This window comes from Nipponia nippon, unplaced genomic scaffold (assembly GCF_047370975.1).
Source record: "Nipponia nippon isolate SJK-2023a ecotype South Korea unplaced genomic scaffold, ASM4737097v1 scaffold_1, whole genome shotgun sequence".
NCBI classification, from domain to species: Eukaryota; Metazoa; Chordata; class Aves; order Pelecaniformes; family Threskiornithidae; genus Nipponia; species Nipponia nippon.
The window spans coordinates 109,923,020-109,947,729 of NW_028262290.1; the positions used below are offsets into that span (position 1 = coordinate 109,923,020).

At 42.5% G+C, this 24,710-nt stretch overlaps 1 protein-coding gene across 8 annotated transcripts in view; it reads right to left on the reverse strand.

The window, feature by feature from the left end:
• Window positions 1-24,710, reverse strand: part of HECW1 (HECT, C2 and WW domain containing E3 ubiquitin protein ligase 1) — a 301,696-nt gene that overhangs the window by 238,541 nt on the left and 38,445 nt on the right. The gene's annotated exons all lie outside the window — the stretch shown is intronic.

The window sequence follows — 24,710 nt, forward strand, 5'->3', positions numbered from 1 at the left end:
TAGAAACAAAGGTGTGCCTTTAACAACCATTTTCCCCTCACAAACAAATCTCATTCTTTAACTGCTTCACTTTGTATTATAAAGTGACTCTATTTTAATTTTGGCATCTATAGTCCATGCTGTCAACATATTTCCAGACATTGCCCTTGCTACATCCTATCCCTTTGACATTCCTTTTCTAGAGGCCGGCAGTGACAGCTCAAGAGCAGCAGCCTACTCTGGGGGTAAAAATCACACACACACACACACACACTTGTCTACTTGTGCAATGGGAAGCAAATTCTGCAGGTTTACAGATGTGGTACATGTGTCACATGCGGTACCCCAGAACTCAAGGCAAAAACCACTGCAAAGAGGCACGTAGCAAAAGAGAAAGTCCTAGTCAAAATGACAAAGTCTAAAATAAAAACACCTTCATAAATCACCTTGTTGGATTCTACTGGAGTCAGAGGCAAAACACACTTGTAAAATGTTAACTCCTTTCCCTGTTAAACTTGCACCACAGGAGGTGTATGGAGCAGAGTAATTTATTGTGTTCTGTTAATAAGGAAGCTTCTGAGTAACTGTAAATGATTTTTTTGTTTAATAACAGTAAGCAGAGCATCACAGAAATACATGCCCTTTATGCGTCTATTGTAAGGTAGACAAGGAAGCCTGGCAGTTGCTCATTATTATTCCTCATGCTGCTTCTAATGAACAGATCTATGTTTTCACTTTTCATTGGCTTAATCAAGGATTCTCTATGATATGCAATTAATCTTTAATATGAAAGCGATTAGGGAGACGACAGAAAATGCAGCTGAACATCCTGACCACTGAAAACCAGATTAAGGAATTATTCAAAATCCATTTCCTTTATATTGCATTTTTACACTCGCAAATCTCTCGATACATGAAACCTCAATGAAACAAGTTTATTTTTACAACCCATGGAACAGATTCACAGTTTTCATTCAGATGGATATGTTGGTAGCTCTTCAGCAGTGAGCCCACATTGCAATTTTAACACTCTGAGGCAAAGCAGAAGAAGAAAGCAAGACATTACCACAGTTCACAGAAAGGTATTGGGAATACATATTGAAATCAGTCCTGGTAAAACCACCCACATCAATCCTGTCTTGGTCAGACATAAAAAAAACACAGCTGCGAGTCTAGTTTACCCTGCATTGCTAAAGCCTGCCTGGATCACAGGTCTTTAAATACAAGCTTAAAAACATGGAAGACTATAGCTGGAGAAGCTGCTCTTGATTGGGACAGGAAACCAACTAAGACTCTTTAGGAGGATGGATAGATTTAACCCACTACTGCACACTTAATTCAAGCTGGAGAACCACTGATGAGTTTGACCCACCACTGCTCATCTAATTCAAGCTTGAGAGCCACTGACTGGGTTTGGGAAGTCTTAAGGGCAGGAAGGAGGCCGAAAGCTAGGCAGGAATCAACCAAAGATGGGTTCTACAGGTTGTCAGACTAAGCCCCCTGTGATGCCTAGGCAGGGCACAACATAACCACCAAAGGGTGTTAAATAATTTCTTAAATAAGAATGCCTGAATTTCCACATCAGCCCTCTTAAGTGTTTTGAGATGGCACCTCAGCTACAGGAAAATTTCAATGTTGGTATTTTGGAAGCTTTGTAGTAGATCACCAGTATTACTTTTTTTTTTAAATTGAAAACAGAAGCATAGCATAGGCTGGTTATACAGTTAACACTGCTATAGGCAAGCCTTTTAATATGGGTAGTGTTTGCATGCATCTTTGTTTCACCAGAAACTTCAAAGGACTTAATTTTCAGAACATAGAGGCCCCCTAAGAATTAGCTTCTGAGGAGATTTAGGGAAACCAAGATCCTTAAAAAAAAATCACTAGTCGCTTTTGAAAACAACAGTAATCAGGTAAAATGGAAAGGTAGGCAATAAATCATGACTATGTACCTCTGACCATTTCATTTAACTCTGTTCAACAGACCATTTCCGCTGGGATCATTTCCAAGAGTCAGAAGAACAAAACAATTCTGCAAGACAACGGTTTTCCTTTCCTTCTGAAAGAGTATCTTGCCACTTTAATATTTTGTATGTTAAGCAGAGGTCTGCAGGGGGTAAGTCACCTCTGAACAGTAATGTATGAAAAGACTCAGCCCTCTGGGACCCACTGGAGCTGGATCTCATTCCCTGAGCAGGGCAATGCTCCCAGCCTCGAGCCATGTCTCCAGAACCTGCCTCTACCCCTGGCAGCTCCCCACCCTAACACTGCCTTCCATTTGCCACACCATCTCCTACGGCAATACTAGTGTGGGTTATCTGTATTTCTTTTAATCAAAAGATATCTTCGACACTTATGAGTTCCCTCCTGCATTTAACCCTGTACAGTCACCTCCATACCAGAGCCTAATATTTTTAAATAAAAAAGAAAACTAGAAGATAAAAACCCTCCCATCTTCCCATAAAAGCTCACATGCAAGATAGTATGCCATACTAAGTTTGGTGGGAATCACTCTGAAGTGACAAGAGTAACATGGTAGCCTTGCACTTCTAAAGCAGAGTCGTTATAAATCTTTATGCTACTTTCACATTCTTTCCTTTTTTTTTTTTTAAAACCATCTCCAATGCAGCTGAAAAACAGACTCTACCAAAACACCACCACCTTTCCAGTGACATAAATGCAATCGCGCAATCTTTCCCATGCACGTGAAACTGCATCTTTCAGAGACAAGGGAGATGTGCACAGCCCAAATAACAGAGGAGACCATTGAATACACCAATTTATCCTTGCCCATGCTCCCAAAACCCTCTCATTACAAGTCCTCTGTCCCCCAACTCCACCTTGTATTTTCACACTTGGTTGCCAGATACAACTACATGGGCAGGCAGACAGACAGGAACACAACTGCATTTTAGCTTCCTGACCAGCCAACATGCAACACAAGCACAATGCAACAAGCCTACTGCCTGCAGTCTTTGCATTGTACAGACCTGAAGTATGGATTATACCCAGTCTATAACTGTAAGCCCCTTCATACCTTGCAGTCCTTTCCCCTCATGCCTTCCCAGTACCATTATCTTCAAAGAGAAGTAACCTTAATTGTTTCCGAGAGCATCAACCTCTTGTAGTCCCCTTACTTTGCAGTTTAGAAAAGGATCTCATGAGAAAGAGACACTAAGCACGTGCTTAAACATTTTCCTGAATTCAGACCAAAGGAACTAGGCTTTATACATTGCTTATTATACCCATCTAGCTTAGATGCCTGTAATTCTCCAATTCTCAGTGCCCACAGCTTCCTTCCAGGGACTGAACAGGGAGCCAGAACCCAACTTCTCACAATACCTAGAGGAACTTAATTACCTCCTCAACTTTGGCCCTGCTGTCAAATTCAAGTAATCTGCTCAATGGGGTCAAAAGCTGGGGGGTAGGTACGACAGGAGAGAGACAAAGAGACAACCAGAACAGAGGATTGTTACTCCGTAAGCCTCATTTCCTTCTGAAATCAGGCTAAAGAAGTATCTTGGGACAAAAGACCTGTGACAGCACATCACTTACCTACTCATGTGCAGGAATGCAGCTAGGTAGCACAGTAATTATGGGCTGGACAATTTAGTTGTGGTTTTTTTTTTTTTTTTTCCTCTTAAATGGTGTGCTTACCCTGGAGCAAAAGCTTTAAAAGGACAAATTGCAAGAAGTCATTATCTCATCCAACCTCTTTCCATGTTTCCTCCCTTCCCCCTCTTTTTAATTTTAGCCTTGATCAGAGCCTGCTCCAACAGTCGGGCTTCTCCTTTTGTTTGACACTGTAGTAAAGTTGTAGGGTTGTTTGTGAAATAAGTTGCCATGGAAACTAATGTATGCTGCCATGGAGATCACGTCAGATCCAGCCTCACATCTTCACCGCAGACTCAAGAAAGAAGAGAAGGCCAGGGAGAAATTCTTCCTTGAAAAACCAAATGTTTTGAAATGTTAGCAAATCTAACAAGAGACATGACAAAAATTGAGGTCACTCTTAAGCCATCAGCATTTACTAACAATTCACACAATGCTTTCTGAGATGTCACTTCTTTTAACAATGTTCTCAGAACCAGTGTAATTAAGGGCTTCAAAGTGTTGAACAACGCATGTGACAGTCTAAAAATGAATCTTAGATTTATCTAGGTACCAAAAAGCCTTGCTCAACCATTTTCCCAAGTCAAATAATTTCAAAAAGCACAGCAGGAAGGAAAAAACTATTAACTGTAAAAGCTGCATAAAATGCATGTGGTTTAATAAGATAAAGGAATCAAACAGTGACCCATGACATACATATATGGTCAGATTAAGACCTTGATTAAAGAGACTAAGGAACTGAAGTTTATTCTAAAGGAAATAACTAAAAAAAAATCACGTAGACATCTTTTTGAAGTGAATCATGGATACAGAAAACTTGCATTCATTTCCCTGCACTTTAAAACTCCAATATTTATTTTTCCTGCATTCTTTAAAGAAGCTATAACTAAAAGCCACCGCTAAATTAAAAGACGTATGAGGTACCTTAAATCCTCCCTGTAGCCAAATCCTAAGCATTTAGGCTCCCTGAGCAAAACCTGATAGACACAAACTCTGCTTTACCCATTCAAATTAATTTTAAGCAGTCTCTCTCTAATCAGTGTGTATAGTCTTCTTGCTTCAAAATTAAAGATATGTCTAAATCTTTGTGAGACCAGGGACAAAAGTTCGTTGGTTCATGAAACAACTTGAATCACTGATAATAAAACCTCTGAATGAGGAAACATATAAATGAATGTTTAAAGACCCATCATGAAGAGCAATCCCTTCCTGAATTAATGCTAAAGCTTGTCAAATAAAATATCTATTATGTTTTATGCAAGATACATTACATCTCCTAATCACATCAGTTCTCCACACTTGATGGCTCTGTACCCAGCACTGACAATTTGCAGCCTTTTATAAAACTCACAACCACAACGATTTTTGTATTTTATAGATGCATTTGAGTGAAAACTAAGACTAGAGATTTAAAATTCAACCAGTTAATTTTCCATGAAAGAAGTGGAAACAAACACTAAAAATATGAAGAAACATGTCATCTTCCTCAAGTTGATAGACTTCAGAAAAAAAAAAAATGAAGAGCTAAACTCTTAACAAAAAATTTACAGCAGGGAAAACTTTGCAGATCCATCAGTCCAAAGGCTTTGTCAGAGAAAAACAGTACAGATAGTCAAGCACCTGAAACCCATCCAGCTATAACTCCACATAGCCTGCAGAGACCCTCCTCTGAAATCTTAAGAGGTCTACATGTCTTCTTGTATACAGAGGGTATTCCAACGTGCTTTTCACAAAACTAGATATATAATCAACACTTCTATACTTAGTGTTAACGTGCAGGCAGAAAACCTGCCTTACATCTGATAAGTCGGGAGGCATGTAACACTACTTTCAGAGTTCCAGCAAGAAACAAACTGAATAAAGCAGCTAAGCTGCACTGTGCAAAGTGAGGAGGACCAATAGTTTCCATAACTACACAGGAATAAATTAACTTCCAGTGTATTTTAGATGGAATAATATCTAGTAAATAAAGTATCTTTTAGATGAGAATAAATTTTAGGATTCACAGATTCAGCTCACAAAAAGAGTCTTTAAAAAAAACACCTTAGAAATGGATTCATATCCTCCAGTGCTCCTGCTCTCTGAAAACAGCTGGGATCTAACATCTACCTTGATGGGGACAGGCTGAAGCCCTGGCAAAACACCCATACTAAGACCACCTGGTTCACTGAGATGCTACAACTTTAATTCTGTTTCTTTTTTCACACATCTACTTTTTCACTATAAATAGGTATCTAGAAAACACTTTGAGACTTCTCATCCATAAGGATTTTTTTCCCACACACACAGTAGGGGAAAAAGCAGATCATAAAACTACAATAGTTTCATTTTAACCATATCATGAATAAAATAAAGTTTATGCTATATATTGGATCCCACTTTCCTCCTATCTCATTTATTTAGCTACAAATGCATGACATATCAGGGGGGAAAAAAGATTCTGCTTATCTGCAGTGGCAGTGTTTCTTCTTTGTGATTACACTTCAGTGCAATCTAAATAATACAGAAACTATTCCAGGTAATAGTTCCAAATACTCTTTTTCTAGCTGGCAACTGCTGCACAGATCATAGGACCAGCTGACATGCTATGCACCTGGCCAGTTTATTAACTTTCCAGATCTTGCAATAGTCCACAGGGAGACAAAAAAAACAACCGATTTTTTTTATTTCCTTGACATTGAATTTGTACAATCTTACTATTTAGACTTCAGGAGGGCTCAAGATTTACCAAATACTTCTCCAGAACACGGAGGTAAACCCAGAGCCTGCCCCAGACTGCAAAGTCTAGACAAAGAATAAACCTGACTATAATCCCTCTGGCAGGCATTTTCTCTGATGAGAGATTCCAAGAGCTCTTTGAGTGGGCCAAATCCAAAAAGAACATCAAGAGATTGGGGACGGGAAGTAACAAGAAACAGATTCATCAAGAACAAATCACCTCAAACGAATTTAATTTCCTTCTGCAGCTAAGTAACAGTTTTTGTGGCTCAGGAAAAAGCACAAATCCTTTATACCTTAAATTTAAATAAGGTTCTTGATTTAGTCTCATACAACATTCTCTTAAAGTTTGGGAAACATGATCTAGGTGAAATTAATTCAGGCTGGATGGAAAACTTGGAGAGCTGCATCCAGCAGTTAACACTGGTTCTACACAAGCATACAGCATGTACCTGGATGAATTCTGTGGGCTAGTCCTGCTCCATCTTTAACTGGATGACAGGAAAGAGTCGACTTAAATCTGTACACCAAATGGAACCAAGGAAGAGCAGAAATGTGAAGGACAGGATTCAAATTCAATATTGCTGTGACAAACTGGAGAAATCAGAAAAAACAGGAAAGAAACACAAAGCTGTCCACACAGGCAGAAATAACTGAATAAATGCAGTAAAGAGAACTTCTAGCCAGGTAAGAGTCCTCAGAGAGGATCCATTGGTAAGGAGGGACAACCACCTGAACATGAGTCAACAGAGTGAAGCTATTGAGCACCAGACAAACAAGCAGGCTGGAACCGATGAACAGGACTGCGGCCCGCATAACACACGGAGTTATCCTTCTACTCTGCCGAGCACCAGCAAAGCTTCAGCTGCAGTACTACATCCTCACCCGGGTGCTGCATTTGAAGAAAAAGACGAGCCAACTGGAGTAAGTCCAGCGAAGAGCCACAGGAAAGAGCAAAACTCAGGAAAGCACAACCCACAGAGGTATATATATAATTGGGACTGGTTAGCAAAAATGTGGACAAAAAAGACGGGGGATGGAACGAGAAGAACAGTGCAAGTGACACTGTTTAGAGTTTAAGATGCTACTGCAAAGAAGAAAGAATATTTTCTCATGTGTCCACAGTGGATGGGACTGATTACACCGCAGCAAGAGTCAGCTTAGACATTACAAAAGACTTCCTAACTATAAAGAGAGCAGCACAAGCACATGCTTTGACAGGAGTCTGTGAACTCTCCATCCTGAACAGCCACACAAGCTCCTGGCAAGCACTGCAGGTATTGCTCCTACCTCTACAGGTCACTTCCAGCTCTGTATTTCTATGCCCTCCCAGAACAGACATAGCAAGCAGTCATTTGCACTCTATAAAACTTATTCCCCAAGAACAGGACTGGTAAGGACTCATCTACAGGCACATTTCAAGAAAAGATGGCATGCAGAAGGGCACAATAGGATTGACCAAGGCGGGGCGGGGGGGGGGGGGGGGGGGAATAAAGAAATGCTTATTTCTTGGAATGATGTTTTAAACCCAGAGAAGATGAAGAAGGTCTGTAAAATCACTGTTACTTTGCAGTAAGAGAGTGGGAGAGGTACTGTATCTGTAAGCAAAATTTTTCTTCCTCTTTCACAAGGGATAGCTTGGAAACGGTCACTACTCCATTTTATCAAGTAGCTACTTTAAATATCACTTCTAACTGAAAGATAAATAAAAAGCCAGGTAAAATGACTGCTTGTGATGAGAATCTGCTTTCCTGCAATTGAGGAATTACACATGGCAACAAAGTAATTGAATGTGGGGGTGTTTTTCTTTTGTCAGCTGGCATTTTCTATTATTTGCAACTTTTAGTAAGATTTGCAGAAGATTGTGGGACACAACAAGATATGACAGTTGCTCTAATTTCTTGTCAAATTCTCCTTCTGTTTTCATCTGCAGTAAAAGACAAATGGGACAAAAGCAATGACAGGTACCCTCCTCACATGGTGAAGAGAGGAGGGGGGGAGAAAAATTGCATACACAAGTCATCCATTAGTTTAATGCAAAAGAGATTATGGAAGCAGTAGTCACTCAAGAGCAAAGGGATAAGTGATGTTCTTGCTAGCCATTACGCTAATGGCGAGAGGGAGGGAATGCCTGCGTAATTGCCAGAGAGCAGGCTGAGAGAGACCTCTGGGGATCCAGACAGTGCGTGGGGCGCAAGAGAAACTGCTCGGCCTAGCTCAGGGACGACTGCTGACCTAAGTGTTATTACAGACATCGCACCCATCCTTGCAGCCATTAGCTGTTAAATGTCATTCCATGGTTTGTTCAAGGCCCCATGAGTCAAACGTATTTCAAAAGCATTGCCTAGGGGAGCAAAGGGCAAGTGCTAGGTTCCCTACATCCCCTCCTCCTCAGTTCATATGCTCTTTCCACAGAGTTTCCCAGTTCAACCTTCAGTTGCAAATCAGGAAGCTATCCTCACCTGTTGAGGCAAGAGCAGACCCTGGATGCACAGCACTCGGCTCTGCACACAGTCACACTGAAGGAAGGTGAGCTGCTTCCTTTCATGCCTCCAGTAGACCTGGGGCAACAAGAGCCCGTTTAAGAGAAACGGCCTTTGCTTCTTTCTTAATAGCTGCCATCACACACAGGTCCCCACTCCTCAGCTGATCTCCTGCCAAGCAGTTAAGTACCCTTGCACCTCCGGGGTTCAGTCAGTGCAAAACTGCTTCTGGCCAACATGCACAAAAAATTAACCCCATCGATTTAAAGCAACACAAACCTGCTGAAATCTTAGTGAACTTACCCACTCTGCCCCAGGTACAACTTCACATGAGGTTTGCATGGCTGTTGAATAGTACTCTTCAAGTGATGCCATGCACCAGACAGCAGCTCCTTTTTAGCCAGTGAAGGTTGGAAACAGTTGGTATCTCTGAACTGCAGGCGACTATCAGTATGAAGTCTAAGCAAGGCACAAGCAGAGACCCACGGGCAGCCACATGCAGTGACCAGTCCTGATTCCCCAGAACTTGCAAGCCATTTCACAGACTAGATGTGCTCCCTACAGTACTGAATTTAAAAAGATGACCTTAATCAATCAGGTAATTAAACATCACTTTAAGCCACTCTGTTGAGCATCGTATCTCACAGGCTTGGTACACTGCACAAGCTCTTACTGACGGGCAGACGCTGCTAACAAATTTCTCCCTCATCTACTGGCTTTTTGGCAGTCCACAATGGTCACTCTTAATGCAATTTCATTTTCTTAATTAAATCTTCCCTGAGGTGTCATCACAGGGAACTATTTCCCTTTGATTCTTTCATTTAATATTTCAGAATAGGGACAGTCTCACCCTGCTTTCATGGGTTAGAAAGTTTCTCCTTTGATTAACCCTCAGAGAAGATGAGAGGATTTTTCTACATGAATAACATTCATGTTTGTTAAATAAACAACATATAAAAGGCCATATAACAAGGCTTAGGAGACTAAAGGAAAAAGTGAAACACAGCCAAGTTAAAAAAGAAATCAATAAAAAGTTGTTTCTTGCTATCTCAAACTTTACAGAGCAGAGTTTGTTTGCAAAAAGGGGAGAAAGACCCACAAATCTAACTGCCTTCCAGTGGGAGCAGCACTTTTGTAAGTTTAATGAAAGCAATGCTTTTCCTAATGTAGTACCTGCAGTCACAGGGTCAAGGAAAGTCTCAGCTATCCTTTCAAGAAATAAGTCTCCAAGCAGCATGTACTGAAAGTTTTCAAATCATGAACCCCATAAGCACCCCAGTCCCATAAGAGAAAGTCTCCGAACCAGAAGCCTTGAAAATTCCTACATTGGCAGGGAGTCCAACTCCTGATTTTTCAGTACTTATGGATAGAAATATTGGCTGGATATGCAATTACCCTTTGTACTTTCCAAAAAGGGCATTGCTTTACATAGTTATGTGCTGGTGATTATGAATCAACCATTACTGCTTATGACACCTTCCACTGAACATAATGATACACAGTCCCTCTGTTAAAGCAAAACTAAACTCTACAGGAAGACAGATGTCAATGATGTTAGCAACATACACTTCAAGAAAATGCTAATATGAACCACCACAGGAATATTGACCAGTAATTCCAGTCCTCTATTGCCAGAGACAACCCTGTAGTAGATATAAGGCGAGATTTACATCATCCAGCTCTAGTTGTTTTGCTTAAGTTAGCATCAGGGCTCTCTTGAGAGCCAGCTTACCTTAAAATACAGAATTTGGTTCACCCCAAGCCCCTCTCCCTGCTACAGAGAGCCTAGTTATTCCACTGGCACAAGAGAGCTCGATTCGAAACAGCTAAAGTAAGGTGATATATATATATAATACAACAGGGGGAGAAATATCCTCCAAACATCCACCAAAAAGGACAGGACCCCTCAGCAGCCTCTAACAGCCATAACAATCCCAATAAGCAACTTGTACATGCAAATCCCAAGCCAAATTCATTGAGGTCTTCTGCATTTTGGAAGACTTAAATATCATATCGCCTACTAATAAGGCAAAGTAAAAAATGTCAGAAACAATTGCCTCGCAAATGTCTAACATCAGACACAATTTTGTGAAATGCAAGGTATATCACGGAGCTGCAAATCATCCAGTCAGTGTCTGTAAGTAAAAACCTGATAACCTTATACAGACAAGATAAATACATAACAGCAGTTCACAGATATTATTGCAATAGCCATTTAGTAGTAGTAAATATTTGGGAAGGATCTGAAGGAAGAAAGTAAAACTACTCAGGCAGTCTCTTACCACTGGCTCAATGAGTAAAGAAAGTAGCATGAAGAGAGTTGCCTATACCAATGGCAGAAACAAAGTACTTCAGCCATGTTAATTATCTAGCAAAAGAAGGGACAGAATGCATAAGAACATGTATTTAAGAGTCAGCAGTATTCAGCAGATCCATGAAGACAAAAATGAGATAGACAAAAAATTGACCTGGGATTCAAATAAAATAGAACAGAGGAGAAAAAGGCATTCACAGCAAAATTTGAACTTGCAGAAGCAAGACAAAGTAAAGACTACAATAGAAAAGGATAAAAAAATTACCAACATGAGAACAGAGCTGAATTTGATCCAGTAAAGTCAAACACTAAAACCGAGACTAAGTCTAAGACCTAAATATGGGTGGCAGGAGGAAAAAAAAAAAGAGGAAAGGGCGAAAGAGTTCACATACAAGAAACTGCACTGGATCCAGGTAAGGTAACAGCGAAACAGAACCACACAGGATGTGCAGAGCTAGAACTAGAGATGCAAAATTGCACATTAGGCGTTGGAGTTAGAAGTAAGAATTAGTTTAGGAGTTAATTCAAGAGGAGTACCTGAAAAACAGGAGTGCATAGTATAATGGTAACAAATTAGGAGAGGAAGGGTATTGGAGGTACCAAAGATGAAGGCAGGGGTGAAAATTAAGAGAAGATTCAGGGAAGGATAAAAGACAACTGAGGGAAGATATGGCAGAGGTTCACAGACTTGCAAGTGGAAGAGAAAACAGAGGACTGCTCACTTTCTTTTCCACTACAAGGCAGGGACATCGAGAAAAGGCACTAGGAGTCAGGCTTCCAACAGACTAAAGGAGGTGGTTCTTAACACAATAGATTGATGGACAGTTGAGCTGTGAAATTCATTTTCAAATTACAATAAAAGTGTAGATAGGTTCCAAGGAAAGCAGGGAAGGTTTCATGGAGCAGGTCTCTAGTGAAGAGTACTAAATCCACAGAAACGCAATCAGTTAAGAAAGTTCCTGAGCAGAAAGTAGATGGGGTACAGGTAAAGAAATATAGAAAAAATTATTTTTCTCATGGCAGACAAGAATCCCTGCCAAAACACCATCTCTGTTGCCTTGATTTCTTGGTAAGCCTAGACCAAAGATTTTTACCCTTAGGTCTTCAGATCTGTTCACAGTCCACACAGGTGACTGCTGTCACAAACACTTTAAGCCAGCATGAACTGACACTTCCACAAGGAGAAACACCTTGTCTTTCCTCCCACTCCTCATTCCCAGCCTTTGCTGGGTGCTTGCTTGCATTACCATAAGCCTTCAGGGAATAGTCAAGTGGACCTCATCTGGGTTAAAACCAGATGGCATAAAATAACAGGTTACTTCTAACTCCGGTCACTTCCCTGACACAGCCCTCCATGCAGCCACACAAATGCACGTCCTGACCCAAGGAAACGACTAACATATGGGAAAGTGCGGCTAGAAAAGCAGAAGGATGAACTGGGATTATTTAGCCTAGAGAAGAAAAGGCTCAGGGGGAATCTTATCAATGTGCATAAATAGCTGGTGCGATGGAGTGAGGCAGACTGAGCAAGGCTCTTCTCAGCAGTGGCCAGTGACAGGACCAGAAGCAATGGGCACAGTCTGAAATACAGGAAATTCCCTTTAACTATAAGAAAAAAAAAAAACACTTTTAAGCTGTGAGGCCTGAAGAATGCAGGTTACAGATAACTGAACAGCAGATATCACATGACATTTCTATGAGGGGGTTCACTTCCCTGCTAGAAGAGCATTTAAGGTCTTAAGACTTAGGGCCCACAAAATGAAAGTGGCTAAGCATTCCTGGCAAAGCATGACAAGGATCTCTGAAAGATTCCCATTTTCATCTATGGACAGCAGCATACCTTAAAGGAAAAGGTAAAGAACTTTTCAAAATATAATTGTTTTTCATATATAACACTTGGCTATCTACATTCAGCCTATAAAAACATTAAGCACAATGATAAAGTTCCACGCTATTCCTGTTTCGCTTCGTCCATGGGCAGACAAGAAGTTTGACACCTCCAAGTTTTACCCCGATGACAGAGCACTTCAAGACTAGTTCTGCCTCTGGTTATGTGGATACCTAGAGCCAGGGAACCAGTGACACAGCAGGGACCCCCTCCAGCCCATCATCCAGCAGAAGGGGTGCAGGGCCAGGGAAAGACCGAAGGGTATCTGTACACACGTGATGCAAGGCAAGTGCTAGCAAATAAGCACAAGAAATTGGTGAACTAAACAGGATGAGAAATAGTATAATAAAAAAAAAAAATCCATTAACCTTCTCTTTCTTCATCTTACTTAAGAGATGACAAAGCTGCTATGTTATTGCTGTGCAGCATGCTCTGAACAAGGAACCACTCCGTTGAATAAATGCACTGTTGAGTGTTCACGCGAAGAAAAATGTATTTTCCACATTCACATTTCAACAGACTAAGCAACTGGAGGATGGTCTTCAATGCACCAGAGCAACCCACAGGGCAAAGGGTGAAAAAAAGGTCTTTGCAGGAACAAGACAAATCACCACAAAAGGGGAGAACAAAAAAGCTCATGAAATGGTAAGACTTTAACTGAAGCCATCATTTTTCTGTCCATTACACTGGCACCTGGTTTGACTGCCACAGGAAAAGCGAAGCCAAAAATGGGACATTTCTTTCCTTGAAGGCCACTTTTTAACAGTAACATTTTTCTGCTGCGGAGAGTTTGCCTTTGCTGTACCCTAAGTAAGAGAGCCCAGCTGTGTCAAAGCACAGGCCTTTTTGCAACCAAAAATAAGGTCCCAACGCAACCGAAACCAAAAGGGCCTGAACAGTAGCACTACGCTTGGTTTGCACCAGCTTAGATTGGAAGCCCAAACACCTTACAGGCTTGCTACTGAGAGAACAGGCATTTTAGCCTCCAACAGCTATAAAAAAAAAAAAAAAAAAAAAAAGGTGTTTATGAGGTGGAAGGAAGTAGAGTTAGTGATAAGAGGGGAAAAAATTGCTTCCAGCAGTGCTGGGGGTGGGGGGGTGGGGGGGAAGAACCTTGCTAAAATAACATTAATATGTAAACTGGAAAAATTAAATCAAAAAAGGGAGCCAGAACCCCGTTCAAGGTGATCTTTTAAAGTCAAATAGCAAGCGGGGGGGGGGGGGGGCCTCACTGACATACTTTTGTTTTCCAGTGCAAGAGTGTTACCAAACTGCAAGCTGAGAAGTCTGTGTGGTCTCTGTCCCACATAAATATGTGGTGAACCTTTCCACAGTTATTTTAAGACCCCACAGGCCAAATGCATCCCTAGTGCAAGATCAGTGATTTAAATGAACTCAGCGTAGCAGTAAGATCGACCCCAGGCTTCCACGAAGTAAATACAATAGTACAACACGATAATGACGTGCGCTGGAGACAGTAGATACTTTTTAGAAACAGCTGTATGAAGCAGAGTAGATCAAGTCTCATTTTCTACACTGTGGGAAATTGAAGCTTTTTGAAGTTTTCCTTAAAGCTGAAGCATAACAACAACCACCACCTTGCCACCCCTCCATCTCTGATCTCTCCCAACTGGATCTGATCATTAAACAAGGCTGCAGGGCTCCGGGTCCTCTGAACAGCTGCCAGCTACAGTACAAACACATTCTCATGAGGAACATTTTGATTCTGTTTAAAACAGCATTTTTTTGACAGAAAACCATTCCACCGGCAAACTTTCATGCAGCTCCTCTACTTAATATGCCTCCCCTCCTCCCACACATGCATGCACCAGAGCTACTTCGAGAAGATAATTATGCTGCATGCTTGCAGTGCATTGGATTTGCTCCTGCCAGGTCACCTGTCTTCGCTGGGAGTAAGAGACTCCAAGGAAGAGAGCCATCAAAACGAGGGTGATTCAATGGCTGCACATAAGCGACATGCATTCCCCAAAACTATATGCAAGGAGAAAAAATATATGGATTTTTTTGTTTGTTTTTTAAAGAGGCTCAGTAGCCTCAGGGTGGCTCACATGGCAACAAATTCAGCTCTTGACTCAAGCAGCCAGCTATTTGAAAACGAACGTTGTAATTATACCACCAAACAATCTCAATCAACAACTGAAGTAGTGCATGTGATTTGCAGGGGGGTCTCTAGTTTTCAGCAAATAATCCACCAGTGCAGCACAGATCTGAGTAATACTAGTGTCTCCAGCTCCTCCCTATGACTCAGCGTTCAGCAGGGCTGCCAAGGGCTGGTCCAAGCTCCTGAACCACACCTGAAGCTGGACTGCGAAGCCAAGCCCAGCAGGACAGCACCGCAGGGACACGAAGTGCCCACAGCAACAGGAGGAACACCACACTCGGTTAGTGGTCTCTAAGACAAGACTGCTCAACACCAACTCTCTCTGGCCTAAAAAGGGATTCCCCCCCGCCCCCAACAATTATCTAAAAATGGTTCTTCATTAGACAGAAGACCTACCTCCAGCAGATGCAGAATTTGTCTGCTGACTTAAGCACAGGAAGTTTTTTACCCCCTGCTTGCTTTAAAAACCTGAGGGGGGGAGAACCCCTAAACAGTCTGAGAAGAGCTAACTTTGAGTCATTTATCATGAACTGTGATGTTAACTGTTCCTCAGATGAGGAATCCTCGATTTGCATGAAGTCCAGCTGAGACATCTATGGCTACCACCTATCAGAGACCATGAACACAGGATCAAGGGAAGTGGTTATGGAAAAGCAATGGTTTTGGCTGAGTGGTACAGCTGGAAAGCTTTTTTCAGTAAGCTCTCACATACACCTTCTCACTCATGAACTTAGAGGTGAGCTCAACAACTTTGAGCTGTGATCCTAGGTCCTCTGAGGCTTGAAGAACTGGTTACCACAATCTGTTGCTTATCAAAGCTCTGACTGAATTATATTTGTAGCTTATTACATGGGAATTTGTATCTGAAAGCTTTCATAATCACCCTTAGCTACCAGGATTCAACTCAGAAAACTACTGCATAAAACAAGCCAAATGAACATGCAGATTCCCACTAGACACATCACTGAGGCATGAATAAAAACAGTTCAGAAGACTAAGACTGAACATGGGTATTTTGGGCCACATCAAAAGAATATGACTTATGCAGAGTTTAGGCATTAAAGTTGAAAACGGTACTCACTGCCACTGAGCCCTGCTTTCAACGTAACAGGACTCAAGGTCCTAGCGTCCTGCCCCTGTGCATCCCAGAAACACCAGTCTTGACATCCCACTTGCTACTCCACATATAAAACACGTGAACCAGCCCTTGGCAAAGGAACCCAGAAACAACCCTTCTACCCATTAAATCAGAGTTATACACCCTCTTGCTCCCCAGCTCAATGAATCTTCAAGTCTTCTATGCAGAATATGATTTACACCCAATCTGGCCAAAGTTATGTCCCATACTCACACACTTAGAAGAGCTCCCTGCCTGTTAGGGCACATTCCTGGAAAGTCACAGATCTAGGTCTGATCTAAATCAGGTGCAAGAGAACAAACACCACCCCTTCCTGGAGAGGGCAGCTCCTCCCTGAGCAACAGGCCCTACCCAATACACCAGTTTTGGAGCAGCTGCTTCTGAGGACCTGCCTCCCTTCAGGCACTGTTAACCAGCTTTGCACCTAACCCAGGGCACAAGCGCACCGAGGGGGCAGAGACGCAGCAAGCTGCTTTTGCCTGCGTTACACTGGAAATAAAAGCCCTGGGGAGCACAGAGCAGGAACCCTATTGCTGCCTGCACATAAACCAGTCGCATGCAGCCAACAAGCTAATCTGTTACACCTCTCTTTTTGGTGCAGTGCTGCACAAAACATGGCTATAGCATCCTGGATATAAGCTAGCAAGCTCACAGCATGCCATGTAGGCTTAGCAGCTTAGATCTTCATTTGCTTAAGGCCCTCATCACTTTTCATTTCAGCATGTGGGTGTCCCTTCTCATGGTCCCACAGGGATTATTTGGATTAGCAATACTGCATTTGTATCTCTTTTAGTCCAGGTAGCTAAAGGAGACGAACGGGGGTTTCCAGTGAGTTATTAGAAGGCCATCAAGTACATTGATCTCCTGTCCATCTCTCAGAGCTATTACAAGGAGGTCACAAGTCAGCCAAACACATTCTTCACAATGACCCTTCCTGAGCTACTAGATGATAGAGTGTTAAATCAGTAGATTCCTCCTCAGACATCCCATTCCATGTCTTCCCCTTGCTGAGGCAGCCTGACAGCCCATCTCATGCAAACCTCGAGCCTGCTACCACCACTTACGTACCAGCTTTCCTAAGGTGCGTCGTCTTCCTAAAGCCAGTGAGACTCCCTACACAAGTAACATCATGTGTGCACACAGAGCTGGCAGAATTAGGTTCGGAAAAAATGGGTCAAAACAGGCATATAATTAACTTGGATTCCAAACCTCAGAATCGTATTTTACCAACAAATAATTCATATGCACATGCACAAAATCCACACTTGATAACCATTAGAAAGTCATTCTGATATGAACTAGGCAATCAAGATGCTTTACAAAACCAGAGGCTCTGCCAGAAACATTTCTGTTCCCACTCCAAGTAGAGATTTAAACATACCACCTCTTCCTCACAGCCCTCCATCCATCCTTTTATCTGTAAATCAAGCAACTTCTGGGCCACTACCCCTATTCCAAGCTTCAAAAAGCCACCTTTGCAGGCAGGTCCAGGCAGACACACAGAGAAAGGAGAGGGGGCCACAAGGGCAGTCTGCCCCTTCCTAGAAGTTCTGCAGTAACTTCCCTGGGCTTGTGATGATCTTCCAAGCTGGACAAGACAATACAGCTGGCACCGAGAAGTTACCATGTGGCTCCAACAAGCAAATCGAGCAGCTGATCTTTAGTTCAGATTTCTAGAAGGCACTGCCTGCTTCCACCCTCCTCTAGGATCCACCTCTAGCCAAACCTCAGCAGCACAGTTGGCAAGTTGAATGCACAGAAGTACTCAGAACATTTTATCACACCTTGGCCACAATTCTGCTGAATTTCCTGCACTATGATTACTTATTTTTCTCCCATGTCCCAAACTTTTTTATTCTCTCCCCAGCAACAGTAAAATCTTTCTAACACCAGGTTTGTAAACTGCCCTAAACACTTTAGGATAGGTGCCCTCTCTGCAGCTGCTCCTGCTTTATACACAGTTGAGTGCAAAAGACACAGATATTTAAGAAGTCAGACACTTACAATTAGGTGATATATGTTTTTAATTAGAAATGCCCTAATTGCTCAAATACAGACACTAATGTTTTAGCCTACATCACGCTATTGGGTACAGAAAACCAGTCTGAGTTATTAACTCATGTTTTAATTGTCTGAAACATAAGATTGCATGGCCTAGGAACAGCTATCTGTGTAGCAAAGTGCATTGGAAAGAACAACAGTACTTTGCAGTCACCCAGTTCTTGGGGACTGGGAAGGTTGAAGGGGGAAAAGGAGACTATCAAAGTGAATGCACACTGATGTGCAGACAGGGAGAGCCTTTGAAAATCTGTAAAGAGGATGCTTTGAGTGTGACAGTTCTGAGGAGCATGAAGGAATAATACACAAAGTCAAATTTTAAATGGTTCTACACCAGCATGCAGTTTCTTGACCAACATAAGAAATTCTGCCTTTAGTCAGGTGGAAAACCTTATTCTTTAATGGGAGCTATGCTGATATAAAAAAAATGGGTAATTTCCTTTCACACATAAAGCAAAATCCTTAAGGAACATTAAGTGAAAACCAAAAAAGAAGGTAAATCTTGTAAGCCACCAGAGCAATGGGTCTTGGAAAGGAGTTCTACCACAGGACCAGGTGCTTCTATGTTGGAATCCTTTTCTAGCCTAAGAAGAAGAGGAGGAGAAAAATATAGTTCAGCTCATTAGCCTTTAATACCTGGTCTGGGTAGTAACTCCTATGGTTGTTTCTGCTTTAGCCTGCTGCTAGAGCAATGAGAAAAATGTCAGCGCTTCATGCCGGCACGGCAAACAGCCAGCTTCCCTATGATACTCAGCTCTATTAAAAAAAATTTTAAAAAAAAAAATCACAAAAGGCCAGACAGCACTGCCCTTCATCAAGTAAAATCAAGTAAAGTTCCCAATAACTTTAGGAGGAGCATTGTTCATTTTTTAGATCAAAGAGTTTGACTTAATAATACTTTCTCTCTGCATCAGGTCTCTACTATGACTCAGGGTACGTATGTAGTGTTTCTGAATCATGGTATTGACCTCACATTGACTACCATTTGAGAGCATGGTGCAGTCAAATTAAGCAACTTAAAAGTTCATGAAAAGATCTCACTCCAAATCTCTACATAGCTTCCATGAGCCTGTAACCAAGGCAGCAGACAACTTAATGGCTAATGGGCCTTCCATGAATCTTGAACAGCATCATCTTGGAAACGTGTGTTCTGACTCCAAGATTAAACATTTCATCCACTTTCCCCACCTTTCACATTAAGCGTGTAGCAACTAAACCTTGCTATTTAAATCAAGATGCTGCTTCAAAGAGTAAATCCGTTGTCTTTGTCTTCTTCAGGCAACCATGCAGATGCACACAAAAAGTGTATATATTTTAATATTAAAAAATCCTAAGGCCTCTCCCATAGCTTTTTTGCAAACACGTCATTAAAGACACTTGACAAAACCCAACACTTGATGGATGTTCTGCATTAGAATGTGAATAAGTTTAAATTTTCCTGAGGCTGCATTAAGATGTAGGCACAAGACAATATCTCCTACTTTAACAACAGTATCGGTCTTGACAGGGCCCAGATTTCAAAGGAAAGCATCTAGCTGCCCAAGGACCAGCTTGGGACATCAGATGATCCCATCCATCCCATTAGTTTGTCAAGCACTTGCAAGCGTACCCACAGATGCCCCGGCAGGTAGCCCCACACACATTTGCTGTGTCCAGCTGGAAGGACCACAGTTCAGATGGTTCAGGAAGCACCTTACAACAGGCATCCAGCTCACAAGCAAAGCTGGATTATCCCCAACTTCATTGCTTCTTACCTAGCTTAGCAAAGTCTGTACAACATACATTCTGCCAAAGAGACAGACTTTGGCAGGGTTGTTTGTTTCAGGGAGGAAGGAGTCACAGCAACACTTAAGATCCAGAGAACAGCTCCTTGACCTGTCTGCTCCATACAACCAGCACTCGGACATTTCACCAGCACAAAGAACAACTTGTTTAACCATCTCATCAAGCATTCCCCCCTCTCTCACTCTCCTCTCCCCCTTGGAAAAAGCAGACAGTTTCCTGCTCTACCTCTTCTGCTTATACATGTTTGGGAGGGGTACCCATCAGTCTTCCCCTCTGCAAAAAGTATACAGTGGGCAGCACACCACCAGATCTTCCCAAGCTCGCAGGATGCCATCCTAAATTTTACACGGAGACATGTGAAAGCACTTTGTTGGCACCAGAAGAACAACATGCTCCTCCTTTCTCTGAAACAATAGGCCTGCTGAACCACACATTTCAGGACCTGAGAAACCTGATTTGGTAATTGAAGGTGCACATGGCACACATTTTCCTATGGTATGGAAAAATTAATTACACCACATGACAGATTTCAGTCCTGGTGTTCAAGAGCTCATTAACAAAACTACTTTAAAAGGTGCTAATCGAAACAAATGCCTTTAACATCACAGACTTCCCAGATGACTCCTGCTATGGAGATGGATGACAAATCACTGTCAGTCATCTTTAAATTCCATATTGACTACATTGAAGCAATTACCCATTTATTTTTAGAGCATGTTCCATTTTAAACACAAGTGATTCAGTCCAAGAGACATTCTATACTGCATCACTATTTCATGGGTTAACAACTCTCAAATTTAAATGGATTTTAATTCTGGGACAAACATTTGCTTTTTTTTTTTTTCCCCTTTTGCCTGTAGACATTGGTTGGGAATTTTAATTCAGGCTTCAAACCAAACAAATGTTGGTGTTCTACAAGCATCTGCAGAGAAATATAAAAATATCTGGAAAGTGTGAAGGAGCAAGCCTGTTTTGCTAAATGCATAAAATGAAACCTCAGCGAAGGTCTCCATAATAGCCTTCCCGACTGCGGTGCACACGCTCTCTCCCACAGACCTTCTGCTCTGCCGCAAGGGAACGCTGCCTGCGCTGCTGCTGCTGCGTCCTCAAAGAACTTCACAATACAATGGAGCACAGCGATTCCCTGGGGAGCACGGTGCTGGTCATCTACTTCCATATTTCAAACAAGAGCACCAGGGTTTCCCCTTTTTTTAAGGTCTAAAAGGAACAGCTTGCCACATCACTCCCCCACAGCCATCTCAAGGTTTATCTGCAATGTAGGCAACGTTCTGGACAAAAGGATGAGAGGCTGGGATCAAGCTTAGGCTGCTCCTAACTCACGGAAAAGGAGAGTGAGATGACAAAGTGGAGAGCTGGAGCTCAGTCCTGAGGAGCTGGTTTCTGTCACTGTTGCCACTGGAGGGAGAGGACGAACAGGAGCTGCAACAGGTACTGCAGCAGGGGAACCCTGCTTCAGGCTCAGCTGCTGCCCTGCTTCAACCCAACTCCTCCTCCTTTCCAAAGCAAAAGCAGGCTATGGGGCCGCAGCCAGCCTCTTGCCCCCAGCAGTCTGCTGCCCACGACAACAGCTTATTTTGCCTGTAGCTTGGACCAGTCTTACCAGTCCATATTCTGGTGAACCCACAAACATCCAAGATGAGGACACCATCGTGTCAAGGGACAGTCCCAGCACCTCCTGAGGAGCCCTGCCTGAAGAACCGAAACCTCCTACTACAGAACTGACGACAGGATACCCTAGCCATGGCACAGCTGATCAAAAATTCCGAGACTAACTCACAAGCCCATTATACAGCTACCTAGCCACCATTCATTAACTGTAATGAAAATGACCCTGGGCTCCCTACATCAAAGAACCTTACCATTTCTTCTTAATTAACTCTAAAGATCTTGCTGGCCTCAAATCTCAGCTGGAAAACATCGACTGGAATAGGTGGCATCTCAGCCTGCCCTTTGCTACTGGCTGTGCTTTTATTTTTCCTGTATTGCATGCCCCACACCCTCTTGAGATTATCATTATAAACCAAAATATCACTGTGTTTTAGGACAAATGCATAAGTATATAATATCTAGCCTGTTATAGACTTTATTAGAATTAATGGTCATGATACCTAAGGCCAATAGAAACGTATGTCTAAGAAATTAAACCAGCCCCTGCAAGTGTTCACCACTCAGCCATTGCAGAATCACAACAGCACATGAAATCCTACAAGAGGAACGGGTAAAAAAAGCCTTAAACAGAAGCAAAACTGACTCATCTCCTTATTGCCAAAACCAAGAAAGCCGCTGAGCGTAAACAAACAACAGACATCCTGAAGAAAAGGGGGCATTGCAATTCCGTTTCATGCTAATAGGCAGACACACAAACTGGCAGGAGCAGGACCATCCTCCAGCTATTCCCACAAGCCCATCCGAGGGAATCAGCCAACACTACAGCAGCATTCCTGGCAGCGCAGGTGCCACTGGAGGCTGGGGAGCATTCGAGGTGCCAGTGGCTCCCAGTGCACCGATGGTTCCTAGTTATACACACTGGAAAGCTGCGACAGCTGCAAGTATGATCCACTCATGGAAGCTACATGTGTATTTGGATACCCAATGAAACTGTTTTGGCTGGTATTCATAAAGCCATATTTTGGCTCAGGCTGGCAAGCATCCCCTCTACAGAACAGGAGGGAGAGCAAGCCACAGCACTTATATAAGGCTCGAGCTCTCCTCCCTGTCTATAGGGGCCCACAAATCTGTGCATGCTGAGCCAAACCTTGCAGGTACCCCTAAGTCTGGAGGAAACTCAGTAGGTGAGACCTCGCACCAGGGAGACACTTAAGAACGAAAGGAAAGTCATCGTGAATACAAGTTACGTTGTCCAGCAAAGTCCACCATCACAAATTAAGACACTTCAGAATAATTGGGGTTTTTTTAATTACTAAAAACGCTTCTGTTTGAACTTTGCAATGTGCCTAACTGGTGGGAGAATGGGGAGGTTTGTCCTGCAGGATTTTTTTTTAAAAAGTAGCTTTCAGAGTTGAAACCACAGGGGCAGCCAGGATACCTGCACCCACAAGATGGATTTCCAACAGCTTCAAAAAAAAAAAAAAATAGGCAACCCAACCTCTTTGTTAGCACAGCTCTTGCCCCGACACCAACTATTCAACACCATCACTCTCCCCACTTGAACCCCCCCCCCCACTATGCGACAACCACATCTTTTGCAGTGTTTTGAAGAGCAGCTAATAAACAAAACTCAGCTCGCACTATTTATTCAAGTAATTGCATTGTTTGCAAGAAGACTATTCAAAAGGAGGCAAGGAGAAGGATTTAGAACTACCTTGAATGAACGTTACTTAGTGTTAGACATAGCACGTGCTAAACTCCACGAAGCTTCACAGGGATTATCTCACGATCACAAAGAATGCTAGATCGCGTGCCAGGTACGTGAAACAAAGCCACAGAAAGATGCGCTTTAGTAACAAGTCTTAGGCAGTTATTTATTGGAATACAATAAATACCACATTGTTTATTAGAATGCATTTAAAATACTAAGCACGTGAATTTTGAATCAGTTCTTTGGGATGTTCTGAGCACGTGTACGCAGTTTGCTTTCAAATAAATCACCACCACATTCAGATATTGATAGATCCCGATAAAGTCACTGAGTGCATTAGTTCGCACGCTGGCCTGCTTTGGTTTCAAATGAGTAAGCTGATGAGAAAGAACCAATTGATACAAAAAAAGGTTAGGAGTCCAAAGCTCAGGTCACATTAAGTCAGCAACACATTAGCGTCACCGACTTGGAGACCGCTCACTCCTCACAAGCACTGGCCATCTGACCAACCACTCTTTGTTCTGAGCTAACTCCCTGCTCACCCTCCCAAAACCAACAACTAAACAGACCCAGCGTTTCCTCCGTAAGGACAGATACTCTTCCCCCCGCCCCCTTACTAGAGTGAGACCGCATCGGCAGGATGAGTGTTGTGTGTTGACTAAGCGTGCGCTGCTTTTTACATCTAATTCTGGTTCCAGCATGAAAATCAACATTGCACCTGTCTTGTCCAAATGGGTGTGCGTTTCAGAGACAGACAGAAGGAGAGAGAGCAGCCAGGATACATACCGTACTCCACTTCTTCATAAAACACACGTATTACACAGAGAAATGATAATCCCTTCTTAGTGGAAAATCCAAATTTTCAAAATGAATCCCCAAGCTGAAATGAATTACTGTAATAACTGCAATCCTCATATGAGCGCTAATCAGAAAGGCGCAGCTGACCACCTGCTATGTGGCACCACTGGCACAGCAGCACCCTGCCCCTAACTGCTGCTGCGTTCAGGCAGGGCTAGGTGCCCCACAAAACGAGACCGTGCTGCTGGTAAATATCCGGACAGAAGCACAGCCTGACTGACTGTTGTACAGTCTCACTACGCACTTCTGCTGAGTGCAGCATAAAAAAAAAAAAGCACTACTGCAGCTCCAAACAGCAGGATGCAAAAATCTAAACCCAGGCCAAGTAATTTCTTCTGCAACTACGGAGAAACACACGGGGAAACGATGCAAGAGACAGCAAAATGAATTGTATGTGCCTGGGTGTCAGTACAAA